General features: G+C 42.5%; 1 protein-coding gene across 5 annotated transcripts in view; it reads left to right on the top strand.

The window, feature by feature from the left end:
- Positions 1–5089: 5089 nt before the first annotated feature.
- Positions 5090–23530, top strand: part of PTPN13 (protein tyrosine phosphatase non-receptor type 13) — a 132609-nt gene continuing 114168 nt past the window's right edge. For all 5 annotated transcript variants that reach the window (XM_051618757.1, XM_051618760.1, XM_051618758.1 and 2 more), the window contains exon 1: positions 5090–5204. The gene's annotated coding sequence lies outside the window, so the exon portion shown is untranslated. The remainder of the gene's footprint in view (positions 5205–23530) is intronic.

Here is a 23530-nt window from a genome sequence, read left to right on the forward strand (position 1 = left end):
GAGCAATGAACTAGTTGAAGATAAACACGATGCTTTTAGATGTCAGAGAGTTGCAACCAAAGAGCATCCAACATCCAGATTGTCTGCCTGGCCTTGAAAATGTGTTCGGCCGAGAGTCGTCAATGACGGAATTATAGAAACGCTACAGTTTTGGAAAAAATTCTCCGTTTTCTGCATCCCCCCTTCCCCCCCTCCTGCCCCCAACTCGTCTAGACTTTGCTCTGTCCCTCCACACAATCCAGCTACTGTTGATGTGAGAGCCTGTTCTTCAAAACAGGCTGTAGTCTGGGACAGCCTTTGTGTATTTCTCAGCCTCTGTGACCCTTCATCTCATTTCAAATCTCAAATAAAAACAACTCCTTTTTTCCTCCTCTCCCTATACATTTTAATGTCTCTCTTTTGCTGCTCTGGTTTAACTCTTGACTGTAATAGTCCCAAACAAAACCTTCATTAAGATAGACGCCCAAGTTAAATGCAGAAAGTACCTGTTCAAACAAGTAGTTTCTGTCTGGGCAAGATTGTTCTCTGCCATGTATTTACTATTATTTCAATCAGTCTGGTTTTAAGTATCTAAGGCTAATTAGCTGCAATAAATTAGATTTTCTTGAAGATTTTTAAGAAAAAGATTTTCCAGAGCTGGAAGTCTTAGTGTAGGAAATACATTCCTAGTAAACTCTCAATGTTGTTTTTTTTCTGTGTCACATGTTACTGTCCTCCCAAATATGTTTCAGGCCTCTTTTCTGCAGCTAGACAAGGACTCTTTAAACCTCACTGGCATTAACCTACCAGATGAATTTCAAGGCAGACAGGGACTAAGAATATTTACTTCCTCTCACTGGCATTCAGCCTCATCCCATGTTTGTAGGCACTGTTCTCCCTCTCCCTTGACTGTCATTTGGCCAAAGAACATTAAATGGCTATTAGTTCTAAAGGGATTTTTGAATCAAGCTGCCAGACTGCAGACCTGTGTACTTGCTGCAAAGAAGGTCTCTGTTTGGGCACCAAAGCCAGGAGATACCCAAAATTAATTGTCAGTTTTGAAAATCCCAGACAGTCACTGCACTAAGTCTTAATCTTTCCCAGAGATTTAATCTTCGTGGTAGCTATTTCTCTTTGCTGCTTCTTTCTGAGCACCTCACGTAATTTCCTTAAGATCTTTTTAGATAATATAAGGACAACACCTAATGCTCTACTGCAGTCACACTCAAAATGATGATGTTTTGTGGGCCACGATCTTGTGTGTGAATTCCTCTAAGATGCAGTTATGTTGTTGTTTTTTGTATCTTTTTGGTTTTGTGTTGTTGTTTTTTTTTTTATGGTTTTCTTTAGTCACAAAGTGTGAATAGTCAGACTCAGCCTTCCTCTAAGCTGAACTTAACTTGCACACTGCAACGTGCCACTGACTCCCTGGTTACCTGGTAAGCATGAGATTAAGGGAGGGTTCTAGTTTATGTACAGGTTTTGTCCTAATATACATTCAAGGTGTGGCCAGACACGCATCCCAAACCAGGAACTTGGAAGTGCTCTTAAATCCCTCCGTTTAGACATAGATAGAGGCACACCTGTTTATTAAAGAAGCTTCAACAAGAACAACAGATAATGTAATTTGGCTTGCTTTTTTTTTTTTTTCCCCCTAGGCAAAGTTGCACTACACTAAGCAAAAGCTACCAGAAAATTATGCAGGATTTTGATGGAGGAGTAATTGGAGTCTGTGTATTTGCCAGACACTCTCTGCAGAGGAAAATGTCAAGTTTGTAGGTCTGGTTAGGATGGAAACTTCCTCTGAACAGCTAAGGAAAAAATCAGGCCGAGAAATCTATGAAGTTAAGTACTGGCCTGTCAGTCTTCTCAGTAAATGTGTGTTGCATTCATGACAAATGGCAGAATATCCCCTGTGACAAAAGCCATTGCACTGCCCCACAGTGGAGGCAGTCCAAGGCATCACCCTTTGTGCACTGGGTGTTATGTCTCTCTTTCAGCTGCTGATGTAAGAAGTTTCTAAAGTTATGCCAATGCTTTCCATGTATTTGCATCCCTGTAAAATGCACAGTAGGTAAGATAGAAATTAGGTTTTTCATCTAGTCTAAGCTCCAAGTTTCCTTGATGAAGATGTTTAATTTAAAAAAAACAACAACAAACAAAACAACAAACAAAACCAACAAAGAATCAAATAGTCTAATGAGAGAATTGTTAAGGCGTTCACATACATTTACATGTAAGAAAATGCTGTCCCCAACAGATGCTTATTAGTAGAATGAAGAACAAGGAACTTAATCTTCTTTAGAGGAAAGTAAATTACAATCAAATTTGCAGTCTTTTCAGAGAGGTGACTTTTTGGGTAGGAGACTTCTATATCCGGGCATATTCTAGTACCAGGAGACAATATTGTCTTATTATGTAGGCTGAGGTTTTAACACATCTCTGAGTCCTGTTTTACTCAGTCTGCTTACTTGAACTGCTAATGTATCTTTGCAAAAACCATTTTTCCTACAAAAGAGTTCTTTCTGTGCCCCATTTTTAAATGCAGTAAAAATTCCAGATTACCTAGTATTATGGTTTACAGGAACTACAAATTGATGGGAGGCATGGAAGCAGATTTTTAGGGTAAAATCTACTACAGATCATCAACATCCATTAAAAAAAACTTAATAAAAATTATTATTTCAGTAAGAATCTAAACTGTAGAAAGAGTACATTTATACACTCCTTACCATGGAATGTATAACTGTACAAAGAGCAAACTAAGCTCTTGTTGGAAATGTGGATACCTTAAAATCTAAGTAAATAGTTATCAACTTAGGGAACTTGTATAACAAGGAAGTAAGATTTAAATTACATAACTAACATCATACTAACAACATCTCAGATTAATGTAGTCTCTTAAAATGTTAATTAGTTCTAGTAATCATCTTAGTTTTTGTTATGACTTACACGAAGTCACTGACAATATTACTTATGGCAGAGTCACAGAGTGATAGACCTGTCAGGGTTGGAAGGGACCTCTAGAGATCATCTAGTCCAACTCCCTGCTAAAGCAGGATCACCCAGAGCACATCCCACAGGGCTGCATCCAGGGGAGTCTTGAATATCTCCAGAGAAGGGCACTCCACAACCTCCCTCGGCAGCCTGTCCCAGGGGTCTGTCTCCCTCACAGTAAAGCAGTTTTTCCTCATATTTAAATGGCACTTTCCATGTTCCAGCTTGTGCCTGTTGCCCCTTGTCCTGTCCCTGGGAACTACTGAGCAGAGTCTGGCTCCATCCTCCTTTGCACCCACCCTTCAAACACTTATAGGCATTAATAAGGTCTCCCCTCAGCCTTCTCTCCTCCAGGTTTAACAGTCCCAGCTCTCTCTGCCTTTCCTCATCAGGGAGATGCTCCAATCTCCCAATCATTTGTTGCCCTCCACTGGACTCTCCAGCAGTTCCCTGTCTCTCCTGAACCGGGGAGCCCAGAACTGGACCCAGTTCTCCAGATGTGGCCTCCCCAGGGCAGAGCAGAGGGGCAGGATGACCTCCCTCAACCTGCTGGCCACACTTTTCCTTATGCACCCCAGGATTCCGCTGGTCTTTTTGGCCACAAGAGCACTTTGCTGCCTCGTGGATAATTTACTATCTACCAGGACTCCCAGATGCTCACTTTCAAATCAAGTCCTTAATACTTTACTTAGTACAGAGGAATTGGGATTTAGTTATGAAACAGTTCTGGTCAAACATTTTTTTTTATTTATTCTAAAGCAACTGCTTCCCAATTTTACTTTTTTTTTTTTTTTTTTTAAGAAATAATTATTCTAGACTATAAATCCAGAGAAAGTTCACTTTTGCGTGGCCTGAATTCGGGGCCACGTCTGAAGTGACAGCCTTCTCTGCAACTCGTTCCCACCTGGTGACTTTTTCCTGTCTCCCTTGGTCTCCCCAAAGGAGGCAGCTTGGGCAGAAACCCCAGAGGAACCCCCTTGGAGAAGCTCCAGCCCCACGGCACGAGTGGGCAGCGGGTCCCCGCAGGGGGTCTCACATTCAAAGTGTGTGTGTGGGGGGGAAACAAACAAACAAAAAAAGCCTTATTTCAAGAGAAAAACTTCGCACCTAGCCGAGCAGACCTCTTCCTCACCACGGTTAAGTCTGTCAGGCTACAAGCAAGTGGCCGTGTTTGAAGAACTTCGCCCCTAGGGATTCGGTTTATTTAAGTTGGCGTCGTGTCACTTCTTTTGTGGGGTGTTTTTTTTTGTGTGTGTGTGTTTTGTGTTGGGGGGGGTTTGGTGTTTTTTTGGTGTTTTTTTTTTTTGTTGCAGCAATGAAGTGTCTGCTCCCGGCCGGCCCGGCTCCCGGCCCCCCCCATCCCTTCGGTCCCCTCAGGCACCAAAGAACACAGGGCTCCTCCCGCCGAGACCCACGCCCGGGCTGGGGAGCAGCCAGAAAAGGAAGATCACCCCCCCCGAAACAACACCCCACCTCGGAGCAGGTGGCCGCTTCCCGGCGCAGGAGTCACCTCAGACGAAGGAGCCGCCGACTCTCAGGTTACCTCAGATCCGAGGCCGGGCCTGCGGGAGCGGGCGGGCGGGAAGGGTCCTGCGGGGCCGGGCCTGCGGGAGCGGGCGGGGCCGGGCCTGTGTCAGCAGCTTCTCCGCGGCCGCGGGGGCGCGACGGAGGGAGGGAAGGAGGGATCGGCCGGGGGTGGAAGGAGGGAGGGTAGGAGGGAGGGAAGGAGGGAGGGAGGGAAGGAGGGCGGGCGGCTGCGCGGCCGGCTCCCCGCGCTGCTGGCGGCCCTGAGGGGGCCGTCGGAGCGGAGCGGGCAGCGGGAGGGCCGGGCCGGCGGTGCCGGGCGGCCTGGGTGGGTAGTTTTGGCCGCTGGAAGGGTCGGAGGGGTCGGGCCGGGCAGCGGGGGAGGGAAGGCAGGAGGGAGCCGCGGGGGCGGGGAACGGGCTCCCCCCCTTCCCGCCCTCTCCGGGGCTGGGTGCGGAGAGGGGCGCGGGAGGAGATGCTGCCGCTGCCGCTGCCGTCTGACCCGCTCCGCCCGCCCCTCTGCAGGGCCCGTCCACAGCCTCAGGCGAGCGCTGCTGCTGCTGCTGCTGCCGGGGAGGAAGAGGAGGAGGAGGAGGAGGAAGGCGAAGCTCCGGGCTCCTCGGCACCATCGCCGTCCTGCATGCGCGGGCGGCGTCTCTAGACCGGTGCCTGCCCCACGGGGAAGCCCTTCCCGGCCACTCGAGGTGCGTGGGCTGGGGGAAGGGGAGGGGGGTGTGTGTGGGGGTGTGTGTGTGTGTGTGGGTGTTTCTTTCTTCTCGGACGGGACGCCCCGTTGATGGCCCTTGAGTTGGCGGGGCTTCGCTTCTCGGAGCGCGGCGCCAGGTGGGCGGCAGCTCCCGCGGCGGGGGAGCGGGCTGGGGAGCGGGGGGAAGGAGGGAGGGAGGGAGGGAGGGAGGGAGGCTGGGGCGGGCTCTGGTCCCGCTGAGGTGAGGGAGCGGGCAGGCTGGGCTGGGGGAGCGGGCAGGCTGGGCTGGGGGAGCGGGCAGGCTGGGCTGAGGGAGCGGGCAGGCTGGGCTGGGGGAGCGGGCAGGCTGGGCTGGGGGAGCGGGCTGGGGGAGCGGGCAGGCTGGGCTGGGGGAGCGGGCTGAGGGAGCGGGCAGGCTGGGCTGGGGGAGCGGGCTGAGGGAGCGGGCAGGCTGGGCTGAGGGAGCGGGCAGGCTGGGCTGGGGGAGCGGGCTGGGGGAGCGGGCAGGCTGGGCTGGGGGAGCGGGCTGAGGGAGCGGGCAGGCTGGGCTGGGGGAGCGGGCTGGGGGAGCGGGCAGGCTGGGCTGGGGGAGCGGGCAGGCTGGGCTGGGGGAGCGGGCTGAGGGAGCGGGCAGGCTGGGCTGAGGGGGGGGGCCGGTCCTGGCCGCGCAGCGCGGGAGGGAGGAGGGAAGGCCGGGAAGGAGCCCGGACAAAGCGCGGCGGTCTGGCCGGTGCCGGGTTCTCCTCCTGGGCTTCCCGCCCGAGTCACCTTTGGGGTCGGAGCGGGCTCTCGGTAACGAGTAACCCGCCTGTTGGGGGCTGCGTCTGGCGGCGGTGAAAGGGTCTTTTTATTTCTTTTATCCTGCGCAAAGCGAGCAAAGCAGCAGCCCCCAACTCCTTAGCAGAAGCCACCTCTTTTTTCTTTCTTTCTTTGGCCTTGATAACGTTTTTGGAGGAACAGAAACGAGGTAGAGATCTGTTGGCTGGTGATGAGAAATTGCGTGGGTTTCGCTGGCTTTTTTATCTCCCAGCAATCGACACCTCCGCAGACCGCAGGATCATCTCGCTCATATTCCGGATTGTGTCATTCTCTTTAAATTGCATGTTTAAAACAACAAAGGCAGTGACTTCATAGGGAACCGCCAGGAGCTGCTCTGTACCCCTCCTGTTTATTGGGGAAACATTTGGAAACCGGTTTGGTTTTGTAGGTGGGATCAGAAGTAAACGTAGGACATGAAAACCGTCAGGGTGGTTGCAGGTAATCTGTGTCTAGCCATCTTATTAGGGTGTGAGGTTTTTGGAGAAGGGAACGCGAAAGTCTTTGCATGTGGAACTAGCTGGGGCAGTAGCCGTGATCAGCTCGTGGAGCCTTTTCAGCGGGAAGAGAAGACGTTTTATGAAACTCTGCAGTGAAACTGAGTCAGAATACCAGACTTTCTCCTGGGGCTGAACTTCCCCTGAGAAAGCTGTCGCTGAATACATGTGTTCTTAAGTGTCTTGACTCCCAGGTCATTTGTTTGGGCTCAGGAAGTGTTGACATTTAATACTTGAAGTAATGACTCCAGGGCAGGACTGCTTTCTGTGTTCCAGTGGTGCATCAGGCCGTGGACTGACATTCTGCCCGTGCTAGGCTGGCTTTGGATGACCAGAAGTATGTTTTAAAGACTTCTCTGCAAGAGTTAGAATTAACCAGGATGCAGACACAAATAGGAAAACAACTTAAATCCTTTGGTTCTTGTGCAAGAGGTATGGATGAGGGAAGAGTAAAGCTAATCTTAGAATCTTTGGGTAGTGCAGTTGCAACACCACTCCTAGTGTACCTATCTGTCCAGCTTTCACAGTGGGCATATGTGTTTAATCTGTAGTGTCTTTTTTTTTAACCTGTCAAAAAGGATGTCTTTCCATAATCTGTTTTTAAATGTCAGCAGTATTTATTTAATAAATATTTAAGGTGAGAAAAGAACAAGAGGTAGATATTTTATTAGTCATTTTTTGAAGGTACTTTATTGCTCGTTTTTTTAAAGATACTTTATTACTTCTTTTTAACCTAACAATCCTGTCTGATTACTGGAAAAGCACATAACATATGTGTCCCTACCATAATGGGACTTTTTTTTTTTTTCTTTTGCTGCTGCATGATAAAAAAATTGAACCTTTTGTATGTTAGGGGGTTTGTATTGATTTCCTTTTTTCTGTTCAGACAATGAATATTTTAAATTGAAGATGCAGTAAAAGTAAACCCTTTTGAATATGTTAGATGTAAAAGAAGGCAGGCTGTGTTATAGGGTATTGTTATAATGGCTTAATTAAAATATATTTTCATTCATAGATTTTTGTTGAGTGAAGCTGGAGCCTCTGAGAGCCACAGACTCGAGGACACTTGAGTGGATGGAAGGGCATGCATGAAACAAGAAAATATCTGTGGGTGGAATGTTAAGGGAGTGCACAGCATGTATTTTCACTGGGATAAGAGTGTATGGAGAGGATGGGATCCAGTAGTTTATTCACAGCTTCATAGGCCTTTGAAAGTGAAAATGGACTCTGATATAGAGGCGTGGTAAATAGCCATCTGGTCATCTTGAACCTATGTTAACTTGTGTGTAGGATTGTAATTTTTTTTAATGCCTCAAAGGGAAGTAGTGAAGAAGCCTGGGAAAGGAGGGAGGCCACATTTCTGCAAGTGGGAGGTTACCAATGTTGAATTTGCTTGTTCCAGTGGGAAGGAAGGTGATGTGTTTCTTTGCTTCTTTTCCTTTATGGTGGGATTTTTTCAGTCATGTGGCTCTCATAAATATAGAATGTATCTTTACTTGCAGTCCTTCGCTCAGTCTTATATCTATTTAGTTTTTAAAGAGCACAGCAAAGCAAATATTTTCACATTTACATGTGGACAGATACTTGGCACGTAGTTGCTTTCCTCCCAACCAATTGCAGGTATGAACAATAAAAATTAGCAGTTGTGTAGTACAATAAATCTTCAAAGTGCCTCTAAGTCTTAATCAGCAAACCTTAATAGCATGGTATTCCTGCAAGAGAGGTAGGTAATTAGATGGAATGAGACTGGGCAGACTCTAAAATGGAGTTTATTGTTGAAGTGCCAGTCAGTTGGACAAAGCTCTTCTTTATCACTTAGGTCTTTGAATAGTGCTGCAAATGAAGTGGCTTCAGATATTTATATGTTGAAATTCATGACAGTATGGTCCAGAGGGACTGGTTAATATAGGCATTCTCTTGATCCAAGTCCTCTGGAGTTAAGGAGACCTTAGACCCAAAAGTCTCTCTTGTGATTGTTCCAGAGCACGTGTCAAGACTTATTAACTTGAACAAAAGCAAGGTCAGCTCTTTAAAGGGAATGATTTTTCTTTTGCAGAGCTTTTCAATTTACCCATGTAACAAGCCTAGAACCTTCAGTACATTACTAAAACTCGAAGTGATTTTGCCCAGGAGCCTTTTAAACCTGAGAACATGCAGGTATTTATCTGACTGCCACAGCTGGGACATTTGAGAGGGAGTCCTGGTTAGCAGCGCAATGCTCTGTCAGTCACCGCTTGTTTTTTCTCTGCTTACAGAAAAACTGGCTGGAATTTTACATTTTTTCAAGTGAGCTAGTCAGGGAGACAGCAAGAGTGAAAACTAAGGCTTGGGGTGGTGTGTCATGGTGCAGAAAATACTTGTAAGCAGTTGCCCTAAGCTGTCGCTTACCATGGGACAAGTGTGGATGGAAAGCTATGAATACCAGAGTAAGTTAATGTTGTATGTCGCCAGTTAACTATTAATGAAATCCATGCATCTATAAAGAAGGGTGGAACTTCAGAGAGAAGTGTTTCTCAGCCCCACCTCCTCCTGAAATGTAGAGAAGGAAGCTGGCATTTACAGATGGGAAGGGCAGAAGAAGACTCCTTGGTGCCGTCTTTATTTTGTCCAGGCTTCTCTTTCTCCTAAGCCAGTTAAATAGCAAGCAGGCATGTTCCTTGTGCATCATTATCTGTTAAAATGCTTTCATAAAAGGCAGTGAATTGAGTGGGCTGCCTTGGGACAATGATACGCCTTGTGAATTTCAAATCCCATTGCCAGGATAGAGATCTGCTCCACTTAGCTTATGAAACTCTGTAGGAAGAATAACAGAGGTGAGAAAGCTTTGTTCTCAGGGTTTCATCTCTTGTTCTTTATCTTCTTTAATGTTCGAGACCTCGTATTATAACTGCTGGGTTTTGATTGCTGATATTTCAAGGGAATACTGTTCTGTAGGATGTTGTGTGTTATTAAGGTCTTGTAGATAATAGGGTAATGTCAGATTGAGGACCATGTGTTGTACCAGCTTGTTGTTCCTTCTTCAGTCTGTCATTAAATTAGTTGAGATGGGGCACTTGGAAAAGAGAGGGAAGCTTTATTTCCCATTTTGTAGCTGAAAGTAAAGCACAGGGAGAAGAACTGGCTGACCTAAAAATGGTGAAAATCCGAGTGGAACAGAGACCTGCATAAACTAATCCAATACTGTCAAAACCAACCATTTTTCTCAGTAGACTCTTGAGATGAAAAGAGTTTCAGTTTCTTTGTGCTTCTGCTTTGTCAGAGGAAAGACATGGATTTCTGGGGTGTTCTCGCAGCTCTGGATAGAGGATTTTTTTTGTTTGTTTCTTGAAAGTTCTCTTAGTAAAGAAGGAGAGATATGGAAGGGAACATCCTATAGGGCTTGCTGAAATTTTGGAAAGTGAATCTGAAAATGGTTTTCATACGGCATTGACATCTTGTCTAACCGAGTGTTTGTATGTGGTGTGGGTACTTGGTTTCAGGCACATGTGCAGAGAGGCACCTGAGAAGTAGCATATTTGAAGTCTCATTTTACTTAGAAATAAGAAAATCTTGAGCTAAAAGGCTACTTGGCTGACTTTTCTTGAACAATACCATTGCAGATGATTTATATTTGTGCTGTAAGCTTTAAGTTGATGCTGAGTTTTAATAGAAAACACTCCTGTTTAACTTTCTTTCTCAAGTAAGAGAACGTAAACAGAAGCTCTTTCCCATCAGACCTTTCCCTGAAAACCAATTTTCTTTGTTGCTCTGTAACTTGTTGAATAGAGAAAGCTGTTAGATCATACAAATTCCTCATGTTTTGAGGTTGCAGTGTGCTTTTCATCATAATGAATGCTAGACCCTTGCTGGATGAATCAGTGGAAATACCAGGTCCGCCTATCTCTCGTATCCAGTATCACATCAGCTGTAAAAGCTGTTTTGACTACATCTGTATGTAGGTGCAGCTGATGTTCTCTAGCAGCCAGATGACCACAGTCTTCCTCATAGGTTTACAGGATGTCCTTGTATGTTGGAATCTTGCGACCACTGCTGTTGTGCTGTATAAAACTAAGAGTTCTGGTTGTGCAATACTGTAGTTGTGCTGATGTGTTAGAAGTTGTTGTATTCTCTTCTGTGCAAGTTCAGAATCAATGCTGAAAGGCATAAAGAGTTGTTTGTGTAAATAATGCAGTTGAGTTGCACGCTTGGAGATGTCAGTTTATCCAAGTCTCCTGTTCATTCTTGTAGTCTGTCTTTGTCTCTGCTCATGCAGGAGCTGGTGTTACACTCAGGTAGTGGGCAGGTCCTCAAAGTCTGTTAGAGAAAAAACCCAAGGGACTGAGTGCAAAGGTTTTCTAAGTTATTACTGTGTGCAGACAGAACATGGCTTATCTCATTATCTAAAGTCTTATGGACACTCTCATTTGCAGCTGCCTGTTTATGCAGAGGGATTGGTTCTCAGTGATTAATTTTGTTTTGGATGAAGAGTTTTCCCCTTTTAATATGAATTTCTTTAGCATCTCACTAGTGTGTGTAGATTGTTTACCGTGTTTTCAGTTTTTTGTGTAGACATGAGGGGTTACAAGGAGGGCTTTAAAACATGTAAAAGTGAACCTGTTGACACTGGTGATTCCAGGGCTTTCTTAGGGTCACCAGGGGAAGGTAATGGCACTTGACTCATAAAGCCATGTCTGCTGCACAGCAGGTATTCAGAGATCAGGTAGGACATTGCTGGTGCAATATTAACTGCAGAATTTCAACCTTGTAAGCAACCTTATTTGGTGTTAAGTGTGTTCCATCTTTCTTGATGGGCCTGTTGACTTTTTCTGCTAACTGCTTCTTTATATTGCATTTTTAAAAGATTAAATGGACTAAAGAGGGAGCTGAAATAGTTTAAAGCTTAAACTGCTAGAAATAGTTGTGCTTCCTAGCAAAGTCATGTCTGATTTAGATGGTGAAAGATTTGGACTTGCATAGTACCTTAAGTAATAAAGGGGTAAAAAATTGAGTGTTACGTTTTTTATCCATGTTATACGTAGATAATTAAACAATGTACAAATTTCCTACCTAGGTTGCCCATCAGAGTATCAGTACTGTAAAAAAATCTTGCTGATTCTTTTCTTGTCACAATTCATCAAGTACAACAGTATATTATTACTGCTTTTACCCATTTTTCTCTTTGTATGATTTAGTGTTTCAGCAAAGAGAAAAGTTAGAGAAGGGAATGAGAGTGGATGTTTTGGTTTTTAAGTCTCTACTGTAAAATCAGTAAGTGGAAAATCCCTTCCTAGTGCTCAGGATTACGGTCAGTGAAATAATAGCTCTCTTTCCCCAAGTCAATGCAAAGCTGTGTTTGCCTTCAATGAACCAACTTGGGAATTGGAATCCCAGACAAGCAAATGGTTGATACAGAGGTACAAGTGCTACTTCTTTACTTTCAAATGTCAGTGAGTGTGTGTGACTTTGAGAGACATCTCTGTAGTATGCATTGCTGACTGGACAATTAGGTTTATGTAGAGTTATATCCTTCCAGCAGCCTAATTAAAGACTATATATGACTTCTTTAAATGGTATGTTTCAACAGGTGATAAATAATTTTCTCCTGCAGAGGTTTTGTTATGGTCTTTCTTTGAAGTGCCTTAGTATGTCTCTTAAGTATTTTTCAGTGATTGAGGTACTTTTTTGTTTGTTTGCTCCTCTGATGCTGGTTTGCTTTCATCTTCTGTAGGTGCCAAAATTGGACTTCTTCACATAAATTTCTCTTACAGGAAATAAGAGACTACTGCCTGTATACATGTATTAATCAGAGTTTTATTTGTCAATAAGCTCTCTGGACTTTTCAGTAAAGGCTTTATTGTCTCAGGTAGGTTTTTAGGGGGAAGGAGGTGCTGTCCAGCAGTTGTAGATTGTGTCATTCAGAGTTGTTGTATATCTTCAGTCATCTTTTCCCTGTTCCTAGACCAGTGTCCTACACTTGAAGGAATTACCTCTTAACCATTTGGAAGAGAGCTTCAGAAACACTTGCAGGAAAAGCCACCTTACTGATGAGTGTGAGAAATCTGTATGTGGAGTAGCAGCAAAAAATGGTAACACATCTGATGAATCCACTGGAATACTAAAAAAAATATAGTATTGCAATCTAGGGGAAACTAAGGTTTTAATGATTTTTTTTCATTAAAGTAACTTTGCTTTTTTTGCTCGCTGGTGTTTGGCATTTGAACTGATGCACCCTGAAATGTTACATGGATATGTAACATTATGATGGACAATGTAGTATTTATGTGTATGTTTGTAACTTTAGAAGTGTTCTCTCACAGGGCTAGCAGTTGTGAAACTTTTTGGCAGTGCACACAGTTCAAAAAAGGAAGGGGGAAAAATCAGAAAGAAAAAAAAAATGGTGGGCTGGGGCACCTTCAGTACCTTCTAGTCCAGGTTATGGGCCTTAGCAGAATGTTCCTGTTATCTCACATGCTGGTGGGTGGTGGAGGCTTCTGGGACCTGAAGTTTTTCCATGACAAAGGTTGGGATGAGTTTTCAGACCTGGAACTTTAAAGCACTGTTGGGTCTCCCAGCTTGGGGGTCATGTTTAAGGCCTTCAGGGGTTAATATTTACCTTATGTGTGGTGTGGTTTTTTTCATTTGTTTGTTTTCTTGGGTTTTTGGGTTGTTTGGGTTTGGGCTTTTTTTGCATTTTTTTTTTTTTAGGACTGTTGATCCTCATCCCTTTTTATTTGTAAGGTTACTAGAACTCCAAAAATCAGAGATTATCCTGGGACATCTGCTAGAATGATATTAAATAAGAATTGCAAGAAATAGATGCTCTAAGTTTTTGAGGAAAGCCCAAGACATTAGACTTGAGTTTCCTGAAGAGGTTTCTTCTGATACTATTTATCTGACAGATGTACATGCTTAGCAAAACAAGCTAATTCCCAAGAACTGTGAATTTTTTAACAGCTTAATTTTTCAGTTTGCCCAGTTGTTGCAATCCTTTGAATGGCCTGAATAAAGAGTGTAAAGATCATCTGATTATAAAGGTTTGCTGGCTGGCAGTGATGGAAGTTGGTTTGATCAGCTGTATAGACTGGTTTATTGAGTGGCTTTGCAGTTAGGTTGTCACATGTGTCCAAATCAGCCTGGAGCTTTGAGCACATGAGCTAATGTGTAGAACCGAATTACTGACATAGCTTTGCAGAGCTGCTTTATGTCCAATGAAAATGTGTGTGCTCATGATGATTAGTACAAGACGGGTGTTTTGAAAGACTGTGAGACACCTTAAAACTTAGCTCTCTTTTTTTCTGCAGCAGTGTTTGCTTAAATCGGTTGGCAAACAGTTCCAGCAAGAACCATTTTTTCCTTTTTCCTTTGCTCCTTGGTACAGTCTTGTCCTCTGTGCATTTGAGAAATGGCAGAAAACCTTAAGCCCACTTTTAATTGTCTTACCATGAAATACTAAGACAACCCCCCCCAAAAAAAAAAAAATAATAAAAATTTGGTAGTTTTATTTGCATGCATTGTCTTCAGAATAGAAAATATTTTGTATGCTTGAAGATTCTCTCGATTTGCCAGTTCTTGTCATGGTAATGCATACAGTTAAGGTTGGTGCAAGAAAACAGTATCTCTTACTTCTGGTAGCATTTACTGCTGAGTGGCCGTTAAGAGCCAGGTGACCATAAGGCATTTTGTTCCTTCAAGACCCTTACCATGTTCTTCTACAGTGGAATCTGGAAGACAGGCTACTGCCTTCAGCAATTGAAAGAAAATGCTATTTGTGAACAGCTTAGTTACAGCTGTGTTACTGGGACAAAATGTCACAGGGAGTAAATAAACGTGTTCAGAAAGGGATAGAGAAATGAGCAGAGACCAGTGCTGAGTATTAGATTTGACTGTGCAGCTCTAACCTTTATCTCAGGAAGTCAATAAACTGGTTATTGCCAGGGAAGGGTGATGGGCGAGGTGGTCTGGCCCAGTATAGTACTTGTTGTATTGAACATTGCTTAGGCTTCTGAATACAAAAAGAAACAGGAAGCTCCTCCAAACTGAAGACTTCTTTAACATTTTTTAAAACAAGAGCTTAGTAATAAGTGTCCTGTCACCTGCCTTTGAAGCTTGTGTGTGTCCACATGGGCTGGATTGCTGTTCAGAGCAGAACCCCAAGGAATCCAAAAACTGGGAAGTGCCATGCGTGGAAGTATGCATTACAGCAGTGTGTTGGTTGCACTTAGGTCAGTGCTCTGGATGAGAATCATCAGCAGTGGTCATGGCTGCACCTCAAAGAAGAGAGAAGTTTCCACCTTCTCTCTTGTGTGAACAGGTTGTTGAGCTGTCTGGCTCAAGCTGCACTTCCTTGCTTGTTTTTTTGATTCTTTCTGTCATGGAATCCTCAAGGAGGGATTAAGTGTTGGCTAGTCAAGTAGTAAAGGCAGTCAACTTTTCCTGTGTACAGCTCAGTTTTTTACAGGTGATAAACGTGTTACTTGAGAACTGAAGGGCATTCTGCAATTAGAATAAGGCATGTTTTCTTTTGTTTTTTCTTGCCTCAACATGAGATTCTTATTCTCTGTTGATTCCAGGTTGTGTGCTGTTTTGCTGTGTGTGCTCTTTGGCCTTACGTAGTGAAATAAGCAGAGGATAGTCAGAGAGTGTTTTTCAGTTCAAACCCTTTAGTTTTGTGGTATTATGAGATCCTGATGAAATTTGTCTCAGTGTTGATTATTAAAGCACAGAGGAGAATCAGCAAAATATATTGAACGTGGTATATGGACATTTCCCTGGTGCTTAAACAATATGCAATGTACTTTGGAACACTATAGAAAATATTTTTGTGCTTGACATGAACCAAGCTCTTTGATATATGCATTAATTCTCACTGATTCTGTCCCTCCCATTGCCTTTGCTTTGAGAATCTTTAAGGACTGAAGATCACAGAATTTAACTTTTCACTGTAATAAAAACTGCTGGTTGAGAAGTCTGATGATGATGCAAAATCTGTTTGTTCTGTTTCCCTTTTCAGTGGTTTTGGAAAATTGGAAGAGAAACTATTGCCTGTCTAGACTTTAATAATTTATATATAAATTTATTTTTTTTATGTAGCCAACATTGGCTTCAAGGCTTATGATGTGTTTTCTATGATGGGATATAAAAGCCAGTTAAAAAAAAAACACAACACAATGCAATTGGTGTGTCAAGAAGTAAAATGCATCTAATAAGAGCAACTGCTTTTTTTAGTAGTTTTGGAACCCTAAAACCCTAACCCTAAAGTATACTGTCTTTAAACTGTTTTCAAAGAATTTGTGGATTTTTTTCTGTGTGACATTAGCTGTAATTAGTGACCAACATGCTCTTTGATACAGAGCAGCTGTAAATTGTGTGTGACTTCTGTATGGGGAAGGGTTTCCTTCTTTTTCCTTCCCACCCCCACCCCCCCCCCATCTGTCATTTGGAGGATCTGGGGGTTTTTTATTGCCTGTTTGTAGAGTGTTGGTGTGAAATCAAGGGTGAAGTCTTAAAGCCACTTTTACAGAAGTGTAATTATTGTGGAAGAAGATTACTAAGAAGCTGGAGAGGTTGCTCCTCAGCATGATAAAATACAAAGGCTAGCTTAGTGACACCCGTCTTCAGCTTTTATTTTCTTCCCAAACTCAAAATTTTAATCTGTAAATCTGAACCTTTCAAAATGCAGCCTGTGAATGATTTACACATTTACTTCCCCCTAAATGTTTGGGGAAACATTCAGCTTCTAGGTAAGTGGATGAAAACTGGCCAGTAGTGTAAACCAGATATTGGAAATACTTGATTATTTGAGGAAAAAGTATTTTTCTTGTGTAATTGATTTCATGGAATCACAGAATATGCTGAGTTGGAAGGGACCCATCAGGATCATCCAGTCCAACTCTGTCCCTGTGTCGGGCACCCCAAGAATTGCACCATGTGCCTGAGAGCAACAGTCCATGGGATGCCTTAGGTTTGCCAGCAAGCCTTGGCATCTGTAATGACCTTTAATTTCATTATTTTTCAAGTGAAAATTTCTGATGCCCCTAACTCCTATTTTTTCTTTTAAGTTGTGTTTCTTCCTGGTTAAAACAGTATGTGTGTGCTTTGTGCACACACGCTCTTTTCTGTACTTCTCTTTCTGTCTGATGTAGTCTTCGTTCCTGCTTCTGTGCCTCTGCACAGTGAGAAATCTGTGGATTATTCCTCCCACTGTGGAGTTGAGAAGATCCTACTTTTTCCTGCCTTTGAGTTTTAAATCTCAAAATGATAACTTTTTGTTCTTTCCTTTGCTGTTTTGTTTATTTGTTTGTTTTTCTCTCCTGGCCTCCTTTCATTAATATAAAATTGGGTATTACTGTATGTGGTGAACCCTTGGTGCTTCTCAGTGATTATTTAGTACTATCCTTTCTCAGATAAGTGGATGCAGCTTGAGGTAAACCAATACAACCGGTCCAGTCTGATAAACTATCATTCAAATTCAGTATCTTATAAGCAAAGTTTGTAGCAAATGCCTGGTAGCGAGATGACTTATCTCAACATTGAACATAGCTTGAAACTACTGATGAAACAGTCTGAAGTTCAGAACTGCTGCCCAACTGCTTTTTCAAAGCCTACATGTGTGAATTTTTAATATGCTGTATTAATGAATAATCTTTCACTTCTTTTCCGAAGTGTTCATTCAGCAATGAAAGATGGAGATAGGAGTTGAAGACTTCAACAATGGTCCTTCAGCCCATCTTTTGTCTGCCACAGAATTTTCAATTATTTATTTCTAAAGTAACACCTCCAATTAGAAGCCTAAGCTGTTTATATACAGAAATTTAACTTTTTTTTTTATAATATACCCATTTTTCTAAGTTTGCAAGACTTAAATTGGAATGCTTTCTTCAGGACTGAAAGAAAAGTTGAATTGTTGTAAAAGTACTAGCCATGCATGGAAAGGATTCAAGTTGGTATGTTCTATGCAGACCGTATTGTAAGAATTGAGCTCTTAGGTTTTGTAGGAGTGAATTTATTACTTTTTTCTTTTGCCTTGGTGTGGTGTTCCTGTCTGGTTTAGGTGGTTCTGGGTGGTGTTTTTTCTTGGGTCTCCATACAGTAAGAGTTACAGGGCTTCTGTACATGAAATTATCCAAGTGTTTAAGAAGGCAGAAAAATTTGATGCATTCTTTAACTGGTCTGAGTCCCTGTGGTCCAGCTGCATCAATAAAAGATTCAAGTGCTGTTATATTATCCTCCTGTTCTCCTTTCACTTAATCCCTCACTAGGGCAGTGAGTTAAAAGGTTAATACAGCCTGCTTGGTTCCATTCCAATCCAACAAATAAAATTTCTACATGGGCATTATCTGCATATGTCCTTGTCTGACTAGCTCTCCATTGATATTCCAAGGAGTGTTCTTAAAAGTGAAGAAAAATGGTGCTGTGACTTGCTTTCCTCTCATGGTTTCCAGGCCCGTAGAGGAAAAGTTTCTGTTCTTTTGTCCTTGTTATGCAGCCAAGGGTGTAATATGGCTCTTTCTCCTGTAACTCTACTAATATGAACATATTTGTTATCCAGAGAAAGCAAAACTTCCCTGAACTCTGCTTTTTGGCAACAGCAGGCTTGGCTTTGTGTCATGGGAGGAGGTGCTGCTATCATGTTTTTCCTGTTTTTTTTCTGGCAGTGCCATCTTCACTAGCTTGTTCTGTCCTGTGATCTCTCCAAGTAGCAAAATATTATCGCGCTCAAATAATGATCCAGTAGGGTCTTGGTCCATTCTAGTGTGTGAAGCTAAATAAAATCTGTTTTAGTAAAGTCTCTCTGTCTTTACAGTAGATCAGGCAGTCTGTTTTGTGTAGAAGGTCTAGTTAAGAGTTCTGCAAATCACCCTTGCAGATTTTTCATGTTGCTACCATGTGATACTGAAGCTTATGTTCTTTGTGGTGAGGGACCTTTTTCCACTCCAAATCCCATTCCCTCTCTTGGCTCAGAAACCAAAGGCATGGTAAGGGTTTGAAGCTGAGCAACAGTAATAGGCAGGTTAATCTTTTGTGAAAGAAAAGTGGCATGCTTCCCTATCTGAAAGGAAAAGGACTAATAGTCACGTAACCTTTGAGGACAGTTGAGACATGGAGAATGTCATGGCTGCAGGACTGAGTAAATTATGCATAGCCTCTGAATTTAAGATGAATCATGAATTGGGTGTGTGTTAGAAATTTGTTCAGGGGGCAGTATGGTCAATTTAACAAATGTTAAGCTGTAAGCAGCATACTGAATCATGCATTATATAATTAGATAGTTTTTCTGAACTGCAGTGAACAGAGTGGATGGGCTGAGGGACTAGTTAACCAGTCAGGTTCCGATTAACTTGTACAATTTTGGTACAAAGCCATGTGTGCTGTGCCAATTCATGTTTTGGCACAAGACTGTGATTTTCTAATCACAGGCATTCCAAGTCTTCAGGTGGCTTTGTCTACTAATTAATATAGAGCTAAAACCTCCTAATTGCAGGATTTGAACTAGACGGTATAAGCTGCTCGGGAAGGTTTTGGCCTCCATAAAGAGCTTATTTAAAAAGCAAGCATTCATGACTGAAAAACTTCATGTCTTGTGTGGAATCTTCTAGCTGATAAGTATCTCTGGACATGCTGCTGAGTTAGCTGGTGAGAATTGTTACATGGGCTGTGCTGTTCTCAATACTTGGTGTATAGCACATCTGCAGAGCTGAGTGGAGCAGATGGGCAAACAGTAAGTAAATTGTGAGATATGTTATCAGTTGCAAGAAGGATCAACTAAGAGTGGTTTGGATAAAGAAAGTCTGCCTTAAAAACCAGTATTTATTCAATACCTGCAAGATGGTTGTGAGTAATGTGCTTAGAAGTCCTGCTAAGGATAGATTGAACAGAGAACCTGGAAGATGTGAGAGCTTGAGAAGTACTGGAGTATGAAAACACCAGCAGATGACTGAGAATTTTGGGAAATGGTATAATGAACCACTAGGGAATAATATCCTTCCTATAAAGCTTGTCTCCCTTTTTCTGGGCAAGAAATCTGTTTCACAGCAGGAAGGCTAACATTGCATGCTTAGTGATCTCTCTCAGATTTTTATGTGTCTTGCAGGTGGATTACTGGGAGTCTGTATGCAGAGGATATGTCCAACTTCTGTCTTAAATTGATTTCTCTATGCATGAGTATGGAAGGAAGAGCACAAAGAAGGGGTCTGCAGTCTGAGAGGACACATGGTCACCTTAGTTGTTACAGGTTCTGTACTTGGGACAAGCAGGTGTAAGGCAGGAGAAAGAGTCTCCATGTTTGCACTTTGTGCATCTAACTCAGAGCTCAGTTATCTTCTGTATTATCCAGTTGGGGTTTTTTTGGTTATTGGTTCCACTGAATACTGCTTAATACAGTTCATGCCTGGACCTTGTTGGTAGGTCACCTAAATTACATGACACTGACAGATGTATCCTGTCAAGGACAAAAGTTATGGGTTTCCAACAGTCTGCTTTTCTGTTCAGCATTGCTTCAGGAGCAGAAAACATCTTTTATATCACTTGAGCAGCAGCTATGGGCTTACAAGAAGTAGCAATTAAATAGATTACTTTTTCTCTGGAAAGTTAGTCACTTATGGAGAGAAGAACTTGCTGTGAATCCTCTTATGAGGTCAAGTGTATACAAAGATGATGAAGGCCATTGAAATGCTTCTCAGGAAATGATTCTACCCTTTAAGACTGGTTAGTGCTACGCTTGCAGTACCATGCATGTAAAATGAAGAGCTGGTTTCTCAACAGATGGAGGTTTCTTACTACAGTTGCAGCCCATCTGCCAATATCAAATCTGTTTTTACAAATGCTTACAGAATCTTAGTTTAAATCTGCCTTGGCCAAAACCTTTAATAGGCTTTATAGACCCTCTGGCAAGGCTTTCAGGTAGTTGATGTTGACTTCTCAAAATAGGTCAGTGTTCCTGCCCCTTTACAACTCTGTTTGTCCATCAGGGTTTTTCTCTTGTTCTGCAGCAGCTATTTAAAACAAAAGTTAATTGTTTTGTGGATATGAAGTGTACATATGCAGACAAATGCACATGTAAATTTTATATGGATAGATGGCAATATGATACATGTATATGCACATATACACGTGTGGGGGAACACTCTTTCTCATGTGGGTGTGCACTATTAGGAGCAAATGCTCTCTTGGAGGCTGAGGTAAAGTTCAGAGAACCAGGGGTGTAATATGACTTGCCAGTGCTTCCCATCTCCTTAGAATCAGTCTGCCTTCATTTAAGGAGAGTGCTATGAGGCACCAGCTTATTGTTGGTTGTCTTTCTAATTGCTCTGTGCAGGAACAGTTATTCCATGGACAAGTCAAATCCACTCAGCTTCTTATTCCCATCCCAGCTGTTCCCTTGGAGTGTACATGTTTCCTGATGGGGTCTCAGTATGTGAATGGGTTGTCACCAGATATCTGTTTGGTAGAGGTAGTTCACCTGAAGTTGGTTCTCACTTAGAAATATGTAAAGTTACTTTATAAAGTTAGTCATTGGTTCCCTCTGCTTAAAACTTCTTCAGCATAATTTTTTGTACAGACTTTCACACCTAACAGGAGAACAATTCATCACAGACTTTTTAAAATTACGTTTTGGGCCTATCAAGATTATAAATCTCATGCCTTGTACTGCCATGTATGAGGAGAGAGAGGCTGCCTGTCTGAAATCAAAATTACTTTCATTTTTTTAATGCTGCAGAACAGTAAAGAAAATGCCATGCTCTTTGAAGGGTTCATGTTTGCTACAGTGCTTGAAGTAGCATTTTCTTCAATTTACAGATAAGTAGAGCAAGGATCTCTTGTCTTATGACTTGATCCTAAAGACATAGCTCTTCTTGTACATGCAGTTCTTAACGGCCTATGTTCTGTCTTGCCTGTTTTTCAGGGTAGAAAGTCAGACTTTCACAATAAGAATTAGTCATCACTTGTGTGAGTAATAGCCTTTCTCCCAGACAGGTGAGTTCACAGATAAGATATCTGTGGTGTCACCTAGCTGCAAACCTCATAATGTTCTGTTCCTTATACCATGTTTCCCTTTATTTTTTTCCCAGAAATGAACCAAAAAAATCATAACTGTTTGGGCAGGCAGCATTTTTTTTTTTTTTCCCTGCTGCAGGTCCTGGGTTTCTGTGGTGTTGCCTGCATTGCAGAGCATATGCAGTCACTTAAAGAAGTCTAAATTTCCAAGCGTTTGGGAATATTACTGTCTTGAGCATCAAAGACTGAAGAAATGGTGCAAGATAGACCCTCCAGATGGGTAGTGTCCTCAGGCATCCTAAAATTTGAGAACATGATCACTTCTTCCTGGGGCTGTAGGGCTGCTTCAGAATTATTCCTGACAGTTACCAGGAACTAAAACATCATTCAGGATCAAAGCTGTGGAGAGTGTTCTTATTTGGAAGTCGGTCCATCTTCATCAGAAATTGTTTGGACTTTCATCAGTTGTTTTCAGCAAGAGTCCTAAGCAGAAATAAAAAGTGAGTGAGGATGTAGATTGACTTGGGGCATTGGGTAAGAAAGCCATTGGACTCTTTGTAGCAGCTCGTTAGCTGAAGAAAACACTTGCTAGGTGGTAACTTTTAAATAGGTTGGGTTTTTTGTTTTCATAGCAAAAAACCCCAAACCCACAGAAGTGCAGTTTTGTAGAAATATTGGTAGGTGGGTTGATCCATGTGGGAGTTCATTAGCTCTCATATTAAGCTAAATGTGTACTTGAACAAAAAATTCATGTGTTCTAGAATTTGCAACTTTGCCTGTATTTCATGGAATCACAGAATGGTTTGGGTCGGAAGGGACCTTCAAGATCATCTATTTCCAACCTCACTGCATAAGCAGGGACACACCCCACTAGACCAGAGAGTATGTTGACTTTAAGAGTGATTTACAAGTACACTACAATACTAAAACTTTATTACTAAGGAAGGTGGATGTAAAAAATGCTTTTTCCCAGTATTTTAGCACATGAAAGTCATGTTATTTCTACACTTACCTGAAAGTCAGCAATTTTTTGGTTTTTTTGGGGGTAAGCTATAAAGCTTCCTGGCATTGACTTTCTAATGCCACATCCAGTAAATCTGAGGACTTGATCTCTTGGTGTATCGTGCTTAGTTTGTTGCTGATCCAGTTGTGCTGCCTTCATTTACACTGATTATTACATGGTTGCAAGGGGCTGTAGTACTGAGAAGAGGCATTTATGAAACAAGGCACCATTCTCTGTTACTGAGACTGGAAGGACTGATATCTAACAGAATCTGTACTAGAGAATTTATCGAGTATATTAAAGTTCGTATCACTTCATTACCATAGGAGAGACCCTAATCCAAGCTTTTAAAAACTCTCCAGAGTAAGTTTATCCATTAGAGAAGTTATCTGTTGCACAATCCTGTCTTAATTTGTACCTGTTAAATCAGTGAAACTTACTTCTAGAATCACTGAGTTCTTGGGCTGTGGCAATTTATGTCTTGGTGTGAAATATTTTATCATTATTCTTAAAGATGGGGGACCGATTATAAAGAAAATCATCTTCATAGTGACTTGAAAAAGCAGTTACTCTGCACAATTGTCAGTTCTACCGTGACTTGTTGCTCATCAGAGGGTCATTGTCTTACTTGTAGCTGCCTTTAAAATGCCACAGATGGCAGGAAATAGTACTTACTGTGTTGGAATAATGCTTCCTTATGACTCCAAGATATTTGAATGATGCGCATGCTACTATTTCTGCTCCTCTGACAGTAACTTCTATTCCCTCTTCAGCTGTGCTAAGAGCTGCAACTGAAGGGGGACAGACTTCAGTCATGACTTTTTTATAGTATGCCAGGAGTCTGTAGCTTTTGCATGCAACAGTGGGAGAACTGCTGGGCTGAAGCTGGAGGTGCCAGGCTTAGTTTTTCTCAGCGTGGCCTGTCCTTGCTGTGATGGCAATGCTTGTCACCCACATTGACCCTGCAGCAGCTGTGCACCCCAGTGTACTTCATGAAGAGCACTACCATGGCTGTGCACTGAAAAAAAAGCAGTA

Source organism: Apus apus, chromosome 4, assembly GCF_020740795.1.
Source record: "Apus apus isolate bApuApu2 chromosome 4, bApuApu2.pri.cur, whole genome shotgun sequence".
NCBI classification, from domain to species: Eukaryota; Metazoa; Chordata; class Aves; order Apodiformes; family Apodidae; genus Apus; species Apus apus.